The sequence below is a fragment of the Lissotriton vulgaris genome, unplaced genomic scaffold, assembly GCF_964263255.1.
Source record: "Lissotriton vulgaris unplaced genomic scaffold, aLisVul1.2 SCAFFOLD_2041, whole genome shotgun sequence".
In the NCBI taxonomy this organism is placed as follows: Eukaryota; Metazoa; Chordata; class Amphibia; order Caudata; family Salamandridae; genus Lissotriton; species Lissotriton vulgaris.
This window is the reverse complement of record NW_028250290.1, coordinates 340,980-355,284: the sequence shown is the minus strand read 5'-3', so window position 1 is coordinate 355,284 and position 14,305 is coordinate 340,980. Positions and strand designations below refer to the sequence as shown.

General features: G+C 46.3%; 1 pseudogene; it reads right to left on the bottom strand.

Annotated features, from left to right (window-relative positions):
• Positions 1-400: 400 nt before the first annotated feature.
• On the bottom strand, positions 401-2,818 carry LOC147663311 (uncharacterized; annotated as a pseudogene).
• Between the last annotated feature and the right edge of the window lie 11,487 nt (positions 2,819-14,305).

Genomic DNA, 14,305 nt, shown 5'->3' with positions numbered 1-14,305 from the left:
ATGGTAAGGGAGACTTTTGAAATGTGCGAGGTTTGCTTTTGTGTAATTTTATATTTTGAATGATCCCGCCCCTCATTACCTCAACAGGATCGCCCCCCTTTATGAGACAGAACTGGAATTTCTATCAAGCACTCATCTGGAAACGATCAGTTAACATTAAGTGAAAAAACATCCATCTTTCTAAGACCTGGAACTAGCTTTTCCATCCAATGTGACAAATGTAATCCATTTAATACAGTTTGAAAATATATGGACTTATTTCATTTGTATATTCATCTTTTTGTCATTGTTCCTGATATCCACGTTAGGCCTCTTCAGTGATGCCAAATAAGATCAATAGTCCCGCAATGTCACTTTCTGTGGTCACTTCTTGTGATGTTACATGCAAATTAGAGGGGCCTCACATCTTTCCTTTCGCCCGGGGCCCCAACAGCTCTAGGACCGGCCCTGCCCCCGTCTCTTGTGTGCACTCTATATCAAACACTATATAGTCCTCGGTCTTGGTCTGAGGTAGACCTTTACCATATAACACTGGTGGTTGGTGCCGGACTCGTAACACACATGACAACGGGGACATATCATACCTTTGCACTTGTGCTCCGTTGCCACATACCGCCCACACTCACTGCAGTCCTTTTTAGGGACGCATGTGAAATATTTCTCGTGTATGCTCAAGCAGTTTTGCGAGCGACAAAACATCCTACATGTGCCGCACCTCACCTTCAGGGTAGCGTCTTCTATACAGCCATCCCTCTGACACATCTTACAATGCATTTCACATTGGGGGTATGTTTTATTGCTGTATATATGGTCACAGTGGGCGCACACATACCTGGCCCCTTGAAAACCTTTAAGGTTCAAAATGCCGTAAAAATGATTTTCGGCGTGGAGGACATATACAGTCTTGTTTCTCACAGGTCCCCCGGTTGTAAAGTACTTCCAGGAACCGTTGTGATGAAGAACTTTCACCGTCACGGCAAAATAGTTCTCAAAAAGACCTATATCGCCAAAGCCGACCATTCGGTCAGGAGGTATTTCAAAAACCGCGTAGGCTTCAGAAGCTCTAGACATGATGACAGCGTCAGGGGTCTTGCGAGCCATCAGCAGCCCCGCAATGCTGGCCGCCAGACATGTGTTGGCAGAGGGGCTGTTAAAGGTGAGCGGCCACCTCTGTTTCTTACCAATTATTTGACTGTAGAGTATGCTCTTTAAAGGTCTGGAAACACCCCCTCACGCCCCCGTACAATGAGGGCTATGACTCTAAAAGTGCCATAGGCGACTAGTTCAGCCTTACTCTGTAAAAGCCTTGAGAGGTTTTCTAAAAATTGCACAGCGTCAAAAACATCTCGGGCCTTCCGCCTGGTGAACAACGAAGTATCAAAACCCTGCCCCTGGAAGCGGAGTTGGAAAAAGTCATTAGGCCCCACATTGTGTAACAACATTTCTATGAGCTCCTGCATAGCCTGATGTATAGCCAGAACACCATGATCGGATGATGTTATTTGATGGAGGTTAATAAATCTAAACTCCTCATAGTGTTCTACGGCCCTAAACCTCTCTACATTGCGAGTGTAACTTCTAACACTCTCTAAAAACAAGGGCCGTCGATATTTATCAGATAACCTGAAACCTTGCCAAATTTGTTCATTACATCCTCTATCGCCAGTTTAGATGAGTTATAATTATCAGTAAACACCATAAGATCATCAGCGTAGAGGGCTACTTTCTTGGACCAATTTTGATATTTAAAAGGTGTTATGAGCGGATGATTTCTGATAGTGCAGGCCAAGGGTTCAATATACAAATTAAAAAGTAGCAGAGACAAGGGGCAACCTTGCCTTGTGCCTCTCTGAATCTTAATATTATCCGTGAGGTTCCCGTTAATAGCTATCCTTGCTCTTGGGTTTGTATAGATTTCCTTTACCATGTGACTAAAGTTGCTCCCTAATTTGTTTTTTTCTATGATTTTGTTTAAAAAGGCCCAGTTAACGTGGTCAAAGGCTTTGGCAGCATCGTATGTGACAATCGTTAGAGGTATCTTTTTGCAGACAGCTACGTCAATTGTCGCCACTAGTTCATGCGTAATTTCCTGGATTTGTCTAGCCTTTATGAAACCCTTTGATCTGGGTTAATTAATTTAACCATAACCTTTGATAATCTTTTAGCTATTACATTCATATACAGCTTATAGTCACAGTTAAGAAGTGATATTGGTCTGTACGATGCGCAATTCTTTGGATTTTTTCCTGGTTTTAGTAAGATGCAAATCGTCGCATCATTCCATGAGTCAGGTATCGTTTCATGTCCCAGATAAGTCTTATTAGTTATTTCTGTTAGATGTTCAATTAAGGTTTCTTTTAATGCGATATAAAACACTCCCCTCAAGCCCCCGCAATGAGGGCTATGACTCTAAAAGTGCCATAGGCGACTAGTTCAGCCTTACTCTGTAAAAGCCTTGAGAGGTTTTCTAAAAATTGCACAGCGTCAAAAACATCTCGGGCCTTCCGCCTGGTGAACAACGGAGTGTCAAAACCCTGCCCCTGGAAGCGGAGTTGGAAAAAGTCATTAGGCCCCCATTGTGTAACAACATTTCTATGAGCTCCTGCATAGCCTGATGTATAGCCAGAACACCATGATCGGATGATGTTATTTGATGGAGGTTAATAAATCTAAACTCCTCATAGTGTTCTATGGCCCTAAACCTCTCTACATTGCGAGTGTAACTTCTAACACTCTCTAAAAACAAGGGCTGTGGGCCCTCATCAGTAGGAGTGTGAGTTGCGGAGGTGTTCTCTGCTGTGTCATTTTGGGGGGTCATGGTGGGACCTGTCTCATGAGTCCTTGTAAACCTGGGGGTAGCGCATATTCTAGCCTTCTTCAGCTTATTTATTAAGCGCCTGCGTTGCTTTGTACTATTAGGCCACTTTTTTTTTCTTTTACGCGCCCAGGCTTTTCTAGACACCATGCCCCAGCCTATCTGAACAGGTAGGTCGGTGTCATTGTACGCTTTGTTCATGGAGGCATCCGCTACAGTTCCACCCCTAGGTCCTTCTGAATGTTTTTTTTTTTATCCTCATATTGCGGTTTATGCAGAAATAAAGGTGTTTGGGAGTTTGGCCGTATTTGAGGGATTAGTCCAACATACTACCCCTAATCGTCTATCTGTGGTTACAAGGGGAGTTTCTTATTGTCTTAGCCCTTTTCAGTCTTTTTCCTTCCGTACACCTTTATCTTGCTCAATAATTCCTTTGTTTCTGGAACTATCTGGCCCTTGGGCTGTTAGGCAGACTTCACGTCATGCATGGAATTATTGTTCCGCTTAATCATTGGAATCAAAAAAGAAAAAAAAAGAAAAAGAAAAAAAAAGCCAAAGAACCTTCGAAACAAGGAGGGGTTCTAGTTTATCATCTGGAGATGATATAATTTTCCCAGATCTCCCAATACTTCATTCTTTTGGGTTGTTTCCCTCTTCTATCCAATCTGCTGGTTCTTATTACTGCATTTAGCCAATTTTCATGAGTTGGTGGAGCCGGTTTTATCCAGTTAATACAAATCTCTCTACGTGCTAACAAGATCATGATGAACAATACATTTTCTTGCTGCTTACTTAACCTAATCAGATTTGGTTGAGTTGTACAATGGATCCCGAAAATAATTAAAAGAGTACTTACAGTTATAGGTGATCCCAGTACTGCAGTTAGTGTCTTACCAATCTCTTGCCAGTATTGTGTAAGTGCTGGACAGTCACCAAACATATGGATATCATCCACTTTTTCTTCGACACATTTGCCGCATGATTTTACTGTCGAGCCTTTAAATTTTGATAGTCTTTTGGGTGTCCAATATGCTCTATGTATAGAGAAAAGATGGTTTCTTTTTAAGGCTGCGGGCTTTACACACTGCCAGCATTTCTCTACTGATTTTTTCCAAATTTGATTTAGATCTAGAGCTTCGTTTGGTAAATCTTTCCTCCATGTCTTTTCAGGTATAGTAAAATTTTCTTCGCCAGATTCGATTAGAGCCCAATACCATTTTGAGACCTCTTTCTTTAATACCATTTCTTTCGTCATTTCTGGTTCTAGATTATTCGGATCTGTTGCTCCTTTTGGAATGGTATTTGCCCAACTGCATAGCTGATAATATTTAAACTTCGAGATTTTTCGTTCTGTTATTGTTTGTAGATGTTCCCAGGATATTAATACATTTTCAACCAGGAGTTGACCCCATTTTTCAATTCCATATTGTCTGAGTGGGGTTGATAGTGAGTCCTTTAAGCATTCTGGGGTGCCTGGCGAGTTCCATATTGGAGCCATGCTACTGTAGTAAGGAATCTTTGTGGCGATTCTTATCTGATTCCAAAGCTTAACGGCGTTCTTCAAAACCTTCAGTTTTACTTTTTTGAAAAATTTTGGGTGACCAAATGTGTAGAGGAAATAATCTTCACCGTTTGTTAAATGTTGTAAGTAAATTGGATAGGCATGATGTACCTTTAACAAGACTCTAAAATTCTTAAATTGGAAGGATCTATAGTATTCGTATATGTCAGGGCTTGCTATTCCTCCTTGTTCCTTCTTTCTCCTGAGTTTATTCCATGAGATTCTTGTACTTTTTGCTGTCCAAATGAAGCTAGATATTTCTCCTTGTATCTTTTTTAAAGTTTCTTTTTTAAATTCTAACGGAATGTTATTAAAGAGATAAGTGAATTTGGGAATAATTGACATTTTTATTGCATTAGATTTGCCTAAAAAACTTAGCGGCAGACCTGACCAGATTTTAAGGAGTCTTCTCATTTCTTTCACCGTTGTGTTTAGGTTTGTTTCTGATAGTTTTCCAAGATCTTTTGTTATAGTGATGCCTAAATATTTTATTTTATCCTTTAGAAGAGGTAAATTTAAGTTAGTATTCCAGCTCATTGCCTCTGTCTTGTCGATATTTATCAGATAACCTGAAACCTTGCCAAATTTGTTCATTACATCCTCTATCGCCAGTTTAGATGAGTTATAATTATCAGTAAACACCATAAGATCATCAGCGTAGAGGGCTACTTTCTTGGACCAATTTTGATATTTAAAAGGTGTTATGAGCGGATGATTTCTGATAGTGCAGGCCAAGGGTTCAATATACAAATTAAAAAGTAGCAGAGACAAGGGGCAACCTTGCCTTGTGCCTCTCTGAATCTTAATATTATCCGTGAGGTTCCCGTTAATTGCTATTCTTGCTCTTGGGTTTGTATAGATTTCCTTTACCATGTGACTAAAGTTGCTCCCTAATTTGTTTTTTTCTATGATTTTGTTTAAAAAGGCCCAGTTAACGTGGTCAAAGGCTTTGGCAGCATCGTATGTGACAATCGTTAGAGGTATCTTTTTGCAGACAGCTACGTCAATTGTCGCCACTAGTTCATGCGTAATTTCCTGGATTTGTCTACCCTTTATGAAACCCTTTTGATCTGGGTTAATTAATTTAACCATAACCTTTGATAATCTTTTAGCTATTACATTCATATACAGCTTATAGTCACAGTTAAGAAGTGATATTGGTCTGTACGATGCGCAATTCTTTGGATTTTTTCCTGGTTTTAGTAAGATGCAAATCGTCGCATCATTCCATGAGTCAGGTATCGTTTCATGTCCCAGATAAGTCTTATTAATTATTTCTGTTAGATGTTCAATTAAGGTTTCTTTTAATGCGATATAAAACACTCCCCTCAAGCCCCCGTACAATGAGGGCTATGACTCTAAAAGTGCCATAGGCGACTAGTTCAGCCTTACTCTGTAAAAGCCTTGAGAGGTTTTCTAAAAATTGCACAGCATCAAAAACATCTCGGGCCTTCCGCCTGGTGAACAACGGAGTGTCAAAACCCTGCCCCTGGAAGCGGAGTTGGAAAAAGTCATTAGGCCCCCATTGTGTAACAACATTTCTATGAGCTCCTGCATAGCCTGATGTATAGCCAGAACACCATGATCGGATGATGTTATTTGATGGAGGTTAATAAATCTAAACTCCTCATAGTGTTCTATGGCCCTAAACCTCTCTACATTGCGAGTGTAACTTCTAACACTCTCTAAAAACAAGGGCTGTGGGCCCTCATCAGTAGGAGTGTGAGTTGCGGAGGTGTTCTCTGCTGTGTCATTTTGGGGGGTCATGGTGGGACCTGTCTCATGAGTCCTTGTAAACCTGGGGGTAGCGCATATTCTAGCCTTCTTCAGCTTATTTATTAAGCGCCTGCGTTGCTTTGTACTATTAGGCCACTTTTTTTTTCTTTTACGCGCCCAGGCTTTTCTAGACACCATGCCCCAGCCTATCTGAACAGGTAGGTCGGTGTCATTGTACGCTTTGTTCATGGAGGCATCCTCTACAGTTCCACCCCTAGGTCCTTCTGAATGTTGCTGTGTTTGGAGTTTTAAAGCCATCCCCCCTGCCCCCTTCAAATGCCCGACCCTGGGTATGTTAGACCCTGCACCTATGTATTGTCGGTGGTGAAGTGTTCGTTTATATGTTTCAGGCGCTGGTCTTGAAACTATGGTACAGTGTTTGAAGGGGTCTAGGGAAGCATTGGGGTCTAGGGAAACAGATGTGTCTTGTTTGAAGGGGTCTAGGGAAACAGGGCTGTCTTGTTTGAAGGGTTGTGAGGCAGCAGATGGGTGCTGCTTGAGCAGTCTTAAGAAGTGTACAGACTTTGTCACTAACCTCTGGACCTTACGGGTATTTTTGGGGGCCTCTTATGAGCACCAGTGGCTGTGGTGGTCTTTAGGGGCCGTTGCTGCCATAGTCACGCCCGTATAGCATGTATGTCTGCCACAGCCGCCTGACACTCCTGGATGATCACTTTTTTACACCTCCCAACCCTTTCCACGATCTTCTGATGGGCCATACTTGTGTACAGGGTCTGGGTAAACCCCACCCCCCATTTTAGGTTTGCGGCGAGAGCCTGGCGTTTTAGTTTTCGAACCGCCATCTGCATCTCTTTTACATGAGCCGCAAATACCTCAGATGTGTTTACAGACCCCTCTTGCGCCTGCTTAGAGGGCCCCACCTTGCGAGGCCTTATAAAGGGCTGCAACGCCTCAGGACCCTCTATACTGCTAACAGTCTTAGCACCATTCTGTAAAGCCTGTTCCGCTAGTGTTCTGGAAATAGGGATCCCCTGCGAACGCCCTGGGGCGGACAGGAACGGAACATTGCAAACTTTGTTTGGCAAACTCGGCTGTACCCCCTGGGCCCCACATCCACACTTATTGCTGAGGGCTGTGTGGGGCTTATGATGGCCGCGGGGCTGGACACAGGACTATACACGGGGCTGGCAGCTGGGCTGGACACTGGACTGTACACGGGGTTGGCAGCTGGGCTGGACAAGGGACTGTACACGGGGTTGGCATCGGGGCTGGACACAGGACTGTACACGGTGTTGGCAGCGGGGCTGGTGGGGTCGTATGCCCCCTGAGGGGCACTAGGGGACAAAGGGTATGACGATTGTGAGGAGCTGTCATTGTAATCATGGGTCCTAGCTTCTGGGGTTCTACCTAGGCTGTCTACCATCCCCCTCAGCACCTCAAGAGCGTGGCTATTCATGATAGAAGGACCTTCTAGGGGTTGCGTATTATTATCACCCATTGAAACCCTGAGCTGGGCCTGAACACTTACAATTGGCTTTGGGGGCTGTTCAGGGGCGTGCACCTCTACATGCACAGTTATTTTATTTGGCACTGTCTGTGGTTCCAGGATGCTGGGTGGATCCAGCGTTGCATTAGGGTTACTGAGGGCCTCTGCTAACTGTAGCTTAGGGACCCCCGGTTTCAGCTTCAGATGTTTTCTTGAGAGGCGCAATGCTTTAGGGGGATGAGGTGACGCCATCTCTTCTACACCCCCAGGTACAACTACCGCCTCCTTGGGGCTCATGGGTGTATAGGCCTCATTCAAGGGTTTAACAGCCTTTTTTACAGATAGGTCTAAGGGGCCGACCTCTCTTCAGCAGCATGTTTCTGAGCCGCTTCTAAAATATAAACAGAAAAAATATATATGTTAGAGGGAGCATAAAAGAACACATACAATCAGCACAATCCTAAGTTCTACACAGCCACCTTTTTATATTGGCATGGCTACAAGTCGTTGTACCCTTCTGCTTGAGAGTCTGTAACACCGCTAGTACTTTTCACACCCTTTGTAACAAACACACCTGATAGAGGTCTTTTTGCAACTCCTTTCTTTGACGGTGGTCCCACTTTAGAAGGTAAAGCTTTCCTCTGCAAAGGGCTTTCTTTTGAACGTTGCGCCGCCTCTTGTACCTCGACGCTGTCCGGGCATAACGTGGGGGTGCCTGTAAAGAAAAAATAATACCCAGCCTTAGTCATCTTTTTGAGGAGTCCCCTATACACCCTCAGGGTCAGGACTCGGGCCTACCCCTCCAACTCCCCAGCGTCTTAGACAGTTTAAATAACAGGGGTCTTTTTATTTACATGTGGGAACTGAAGTATTTTGCACACTGTTCAGAGCTCCTTGAGCCTCGAGGTACACCAAAAGATCTTCAAAAACTTGTTGTAGGTCGGGATCATAAGCTGTAAAAGTATACATACATGAGACCCACATTAGAAAAAAAGGGAACTTCTGAGCAGCTTGGGATGCGAGCTGGGAAATGGATGAAAAATAAAGAAATGTGCCTATTTTAACTCAGTGTGGATCTGCTTCAAATGGGCTAACCTGTGATGACTTTGATATTTTCGGCTGCTGATCGGTCGAGAGGCGGACCCCACCTGTGACCAGGGTCCAAGGCGGGCTTCACTCTAGGAGTTTGCTACGGAACGGAGTAAAGACCAGCGCCATTGCAGAAGGTGCTGTCTGTGGCACGAATTTGCAGCTACAAAGCGCTCCCGAAAGGCTCCAAGTGCTGCCCTTCACTCCACTGGGGGAACAATTGTGGTTATTGTGAGGTCGAAGAAGCAGCCCCACTGTGGGAAGAGGGTTAGTACACTACAAGGCACAGAATGCAGTACAAGATTGGCCACGCCCACTTGGCAGGTGATTTGTATTTGAAGAGGTGTACGACCAGAGACTGTTTCTTAGTACCTTCGAACCTTGCCTCTGATGAAAGGACAATTCCTGAAACGCGTCAGGCTCATATGAAAGAAGGTGGTTCTCGGAGCAGCCTGGGATGCGAGCTGTGAAATGGATGCAAAATAAAGAAATGTGCCTATTTTAACTCCGTGTGGATCTGCTTCAAATGGGCTAACCTGTGATGACTTCGATATTTTCGGCTGCTGCTCGGTCGAGAGGCGGACCCCACCTGTGACCAGGGTCCAAGGCGGGCTTCACTCTAGGAGTTCGCTATGGAACGGAGTAAAGACCAGCGCCATTGCAGGAGGTGCTGTCTGTGGCACGAATTTGCAGCTACAAAGCACTCCCGAAAGGCTCCAAGCGCTGCCCTTCACCCCACTGGGGGAACAATTGTGGTTATTGTGAGGTCCAAGAAGCAGCCCCACTGTGGGAAGAGGGTTAGTACACTACAAGGCACAGAATGCAGTGCAAGATTGGCCACGCCCACTTGGCAGGTGATTTGTATTTGAAGAGGTGTACGACCAGAGACTGTTTCTTAGTAACTTCGAACCTTGCCTCTGATGAAAGGACAATTCCTGAAATGCGTCAGGCTCATATGAAAGAAGGTGGTTCTCGGAGCAGCTTGGGATGTGAGCTGTGAAATGGATGCAAAATAAAGAAATGTGCCTATTTTAACTCCGTGTGGATCTGCTTCAAATGGGCTAACCTGTGATGACTTTGATATATATATATATATATACCTGGCTGAGGGGTTGTCAAGTCTACAGCATTGCCAGGTATTACATGGGTGTCCAGCGCAGGGGGTATATTGGTAGCGGTTGCTTTTGCAGAGTCTTGCATCTGTATTAAAACAAAACAAAAAAAAAAAAGAAAGCAGCGGTTTTAAAAGCGCCTTTCTTAAACACACGTTTCACAACTTCAAGCAATTCAGGTATACATTTTACAAGGGTGGCTGCAACAACACACATTTTTTTTTTAAAAGCGTTGCATGTGATGCACTAAAACATATGTTTAAAAAAGGGGTGACTGTACAGCGCAAAAGCATGTATTGTAATAGTTATGCACCTTGGGGATAGCGTTATCAGACATTTTAAAATAAATAGAAACACCCTGAACCATATCCTGTGCTTCTGGGTAAATGACTTAATGTACAACCAACATCCTACCATGCAACCAGTGCGCCTACGTGCTGGGCCCTCTTTTGTAACATTTACATGCCACTTTTCTCTTGTAACACCCTGCTTGCGCCCTCTTACATTTGGCATGCTTTTGATACTCGCGCCAGCGCCACAATTGCCTACATGGCGCTTATTCTTATGCTGGAGTGTCTGCCATTTATTGTAGTATTATACCTCCACTGATACTTTGTACGTTTTTTGTAACCTGCACACATTTCACTTTTTTTCCACCATTAATGCACTGTTTGCTACCTCCTGTATTTTGTTTGATCGTAAATGTCATTTTTTTGCAGCCTGTAATGCCCGCTTGCTACCTCATTTATTTTATTTTGCTCCCAAGTGTCACTTTTACCCCGTGTAACTTATCGTCTGCTTTTGTAATTTGTTCACTGGTAATTTTCTGTTCCTATTGTGAAGCCTCTGACACTTTAGGGTAAAGTTTGCGCTAAATAAAAAAATAAAAAAACACACACACCGGGACTTTAGGGCAAGGCCCGCCCCTTCAGTGATGAATTTGAATTTGAATGTAAAAGTTTTTGTACAGCGCTCGCATACCCAGCGGTTTCATGGCGCTAGTGGTGATCAGTGAGTGGCAGCAGCAGAAGGATTAGGGGTAGGCTTGCGTGAACAGAAAAGTTTTAAGATTTTTACGGAACAAGGGGTAGGAGGGTGAGGTGCGCAGAGCAATCGGAAGGGAGTTCCAAAAAGTTGGAGCCAGGACAGCGAATCTCGCTCCGCCCGCCCTCTGTTTTTTAAAGCGAGGGATGGTGAGGAGGGCCAGATGGGCCGAGCGAAGTTCTCTGCCTGGACAGTAAGGTTTGATGAGGGCACAGATGAACTGGGGGGCAGTGCCCACTCTGGCTTGGTAAGTGAGACAGCCGAGTTTAAACAAGGCACGCTCCCTTATGGGGAGCCAATGCAGAGTTTTGAGTATAGGGGTGACCCGATGATATCTGGGAAGGCCATGGATCAGGCGGGCCGCCTGATTCTGCACCAGTTGTAATCGGTGGATCATGTATGCAGGGGCTCCGTTATAGACTATGTTGCCGTAGTCTATACGGGACAATACCATGGCTAGCATGATGATTTTTAAAGCTGGGGGGGAGAAGAAGCGGGAAACTTTTCTAATTACTCTGAGAGAGAAAAAAGATGAAGAAACGACAGAGTTGACTTGTGGGAGGACAGTAAGCTGGGGATTAAGAAAGATTCCCAAGGTTTTCACTTTAGGGACCGGGAGTGGAGGAGCACCAAGGGAGGGGGGCCAGAAAGAAGAAGACCAGGGACTGCAGCCACCTCCGGTCAGGACCAGCTCGGTCTTGTCCGGGTTGAGTTTAAGGTGGCTGCAGGACATCCAATCTTGAATGAGGGTCATGACGGTTTGAACATTCAGGGCAGATGAAGGTGAGTGGGACAAATTAAAAATGAGCTGGAGGTCATCCGCGTAATTAAACACGGTGACCTCCAGTTGCTGTAACATAAAAATAAGGGGGAAGATGTAGAGGTTAAACAGGAGAGGGGAGAGTGATGAACCCTGGGGGACCCCGCATTCTACCTTACGAGAGGCCGCCGCAAAACCAGCCAAATGGACACCTTGTGTTCTCCCCGCGAGGAAGGACTCTAGCCAAGAAAAGGCTAGGCCCTCTATACCCGCCGCCTTGACACGGTTGAGGAGGATGGTATGGTCCACCGTGTCAAAAGCGGCGGATAAGTCGAGGAGGATCAGGGCTTGCGGAAGGTTGATGTCAATGCCTTCACGCAGCTTGTCCATGACTGAGATGACCACTTTTTCGGTAGAATGCAGGGGGCGGAAACCAGCTTGGCAAGGGGAGAGGCAATGATTTGCCTCGATATGAGTGCTCAGTGTGGAGGTAATGTGAGTTTCAAGGACCTTTGCCAGGTAGGGAAGGAGTGAAATGGGGCGGTAATTAGAAGCAGAGGAGGGATCGGCGTCAGGTTTTTTTAAAATAGGGATGACAATCGCCGATTTGTGTGGAATAGGAACATAACCATGGTTGAGGGAGTCATTGAGGAGGGTCAGAGGGGGAATGGGGCAGGCTGAGTAGATTTCCCTAAGTATGCGGGCAGGGGCAAAGTCCTGAGGAGAGCCTGATTTGACCCGTTGAAGCAGAGGGCGAAGGGAGTCAATAGTTAGGAGTGGGAAGTTGGTCAGTTTAGTAGTGGAGGGGGGAGGGGAGGGGTCCACAAAAGTGGAAGAGGGGGGGGGGATGTTATGTTTAATTTTTACAACCTTGTCTATAAAGAACTCGTTGAGCGAGTCACAGAGGGATTGGGACGGGGGAATGGTAGGTGTGGCTCTGGTGGATGAAGCGAGCTCATGGACGGTGGAGAAGATTTCTTTCGATTGTGACTCTGCAACCAATATCCTGTGTGTGTAGTATTCAGCCTTGGCTTCCAGGATACTCTTTTTGTAGGTTTGCAGAGTGGCCAGATAGATTGTTTTTAAGGCAGGATCGTAAGTTCTTCGCCAAGCTCTTTCAGCCCTTCTTGCAGCAAGTTTTTTCTCTTTGAGGTCGGGGGTAAACCAACGATTAGCTGCATGGGCCCGTTTTACTGAGAGGCGCTTGAGGGGGGCGAATTCATCGCTAGCCCTTGTGAGCCAGTTGTTAATTGCGGCCAGTTGGGGGGCAGCTGTCAAACCAGTAAGATCCGGGCAGGTCGTGACCAGGGCCGAGCATAGGGAGGGCATGTTTACCTTGCCCCATTTCCGAGCCCAAGTGTTTTTGGGAAGGGGGGGTTTAACCGGGGGAGCTAGGGCAAGGGAGAACGTGATGGTGGAGTGATCTGACCATGGGCAAGGGGAAATCGAGGGAGGAGTTGAGGGAACATTCAGTGTCCAGATTTGGTCCAACATGTGGCCATGACGATGGGTTGGGCTGTGTATGATGATCTGCTGACATCACTGGAGGGGGGCGGGCCTTGCACCACAGCCCCAGAGAAGCCTCCCCGCTGCCATGCCTCGAGGCTGTAGGGATCCACGTGGGCTCCTTGGAAATGCCCCTGGACCCTATGGCGGAGAACACCAGCACCGGAGCCCTCACCCCTCCCCCCCCCCGACCCCCCAGGCAGCGCCTTGCTGAAGCAGGCTCAGGGGTAATTTTAAAAACAACTTAGCGCCCCTGGGACGATGGAGCCCAGAGAACACCGGAGCCCTAACAACCCCGAACAGCGTCACAGAGAAGCGGGCTCAGGGCGATTTTCTTAAAAAAAAGGAGGCAAAACTCGGCACAAGGGCCCCGGAGCCCAGAGAACACCGGAGCCCCAGCACCCTCACCCCGAGCAGCGCCTCCCACAAGCGGGCTCGGGGGTCATTTTTTTTTTTTTTTAAAGCGGCAATACTCGGCACAAGGGCTCCGGAGCCCCACGAACACCAGAGCCCTAACACCCCCGACCAGCGCCATCAGCAAGCGGGCTCGGGGTCATTTTCTTTTTAAAAAAGCAGCAAAACTCGGCACAAGGGCCCCGGAGCCCCCCGAACACCAGAGCCCCAGCACCCTCACCCCGAGCAGTGCCATGGAGAAGTGGGCTTGGGGTCATTTAAAAAAAAGCGGCAAATGAGGCACACGGGCACCCGGAGCCCTGAAGACCCCAGGGACCCTCGGACCCCTCACTCCGTGCAGCGCCACGGTGAAGCTGGCTCGGGGTATTTGGTTTTTTTTTTTTTTAAAGTGGCTAAGCTCTGAACTTCGGCCTACAGAGCCCCAGGGACACCAGGAACTACAACACCCTCACCCCGAGCAGCGCCATGGAGAAGCGGGCTCGGGGTCATTTTAAAAAACCGGCAAATGAGGCACATAGGCCCTTGAGCCCCAGAAGGCCCCAGGGGCCCCCAGAGCAGCGCCTTGGAGAAGCGGGCTCGGGGCTTATTTTAAAAGTCCTCATACCCCTAAACCCAGGACCATGGAGCCCACTCTCCCAGAGCCCCCTCAGAGCAGCTCCACGCATACTGAAGGACCACCATGCAGGCTCCTTTAAGGATCCAGACCCATACTTCTGACCCTCAAAACAACGGTTTGGTGAGTACAATAATGCTTTATTTATTTTGAAATTGTATGCAATGT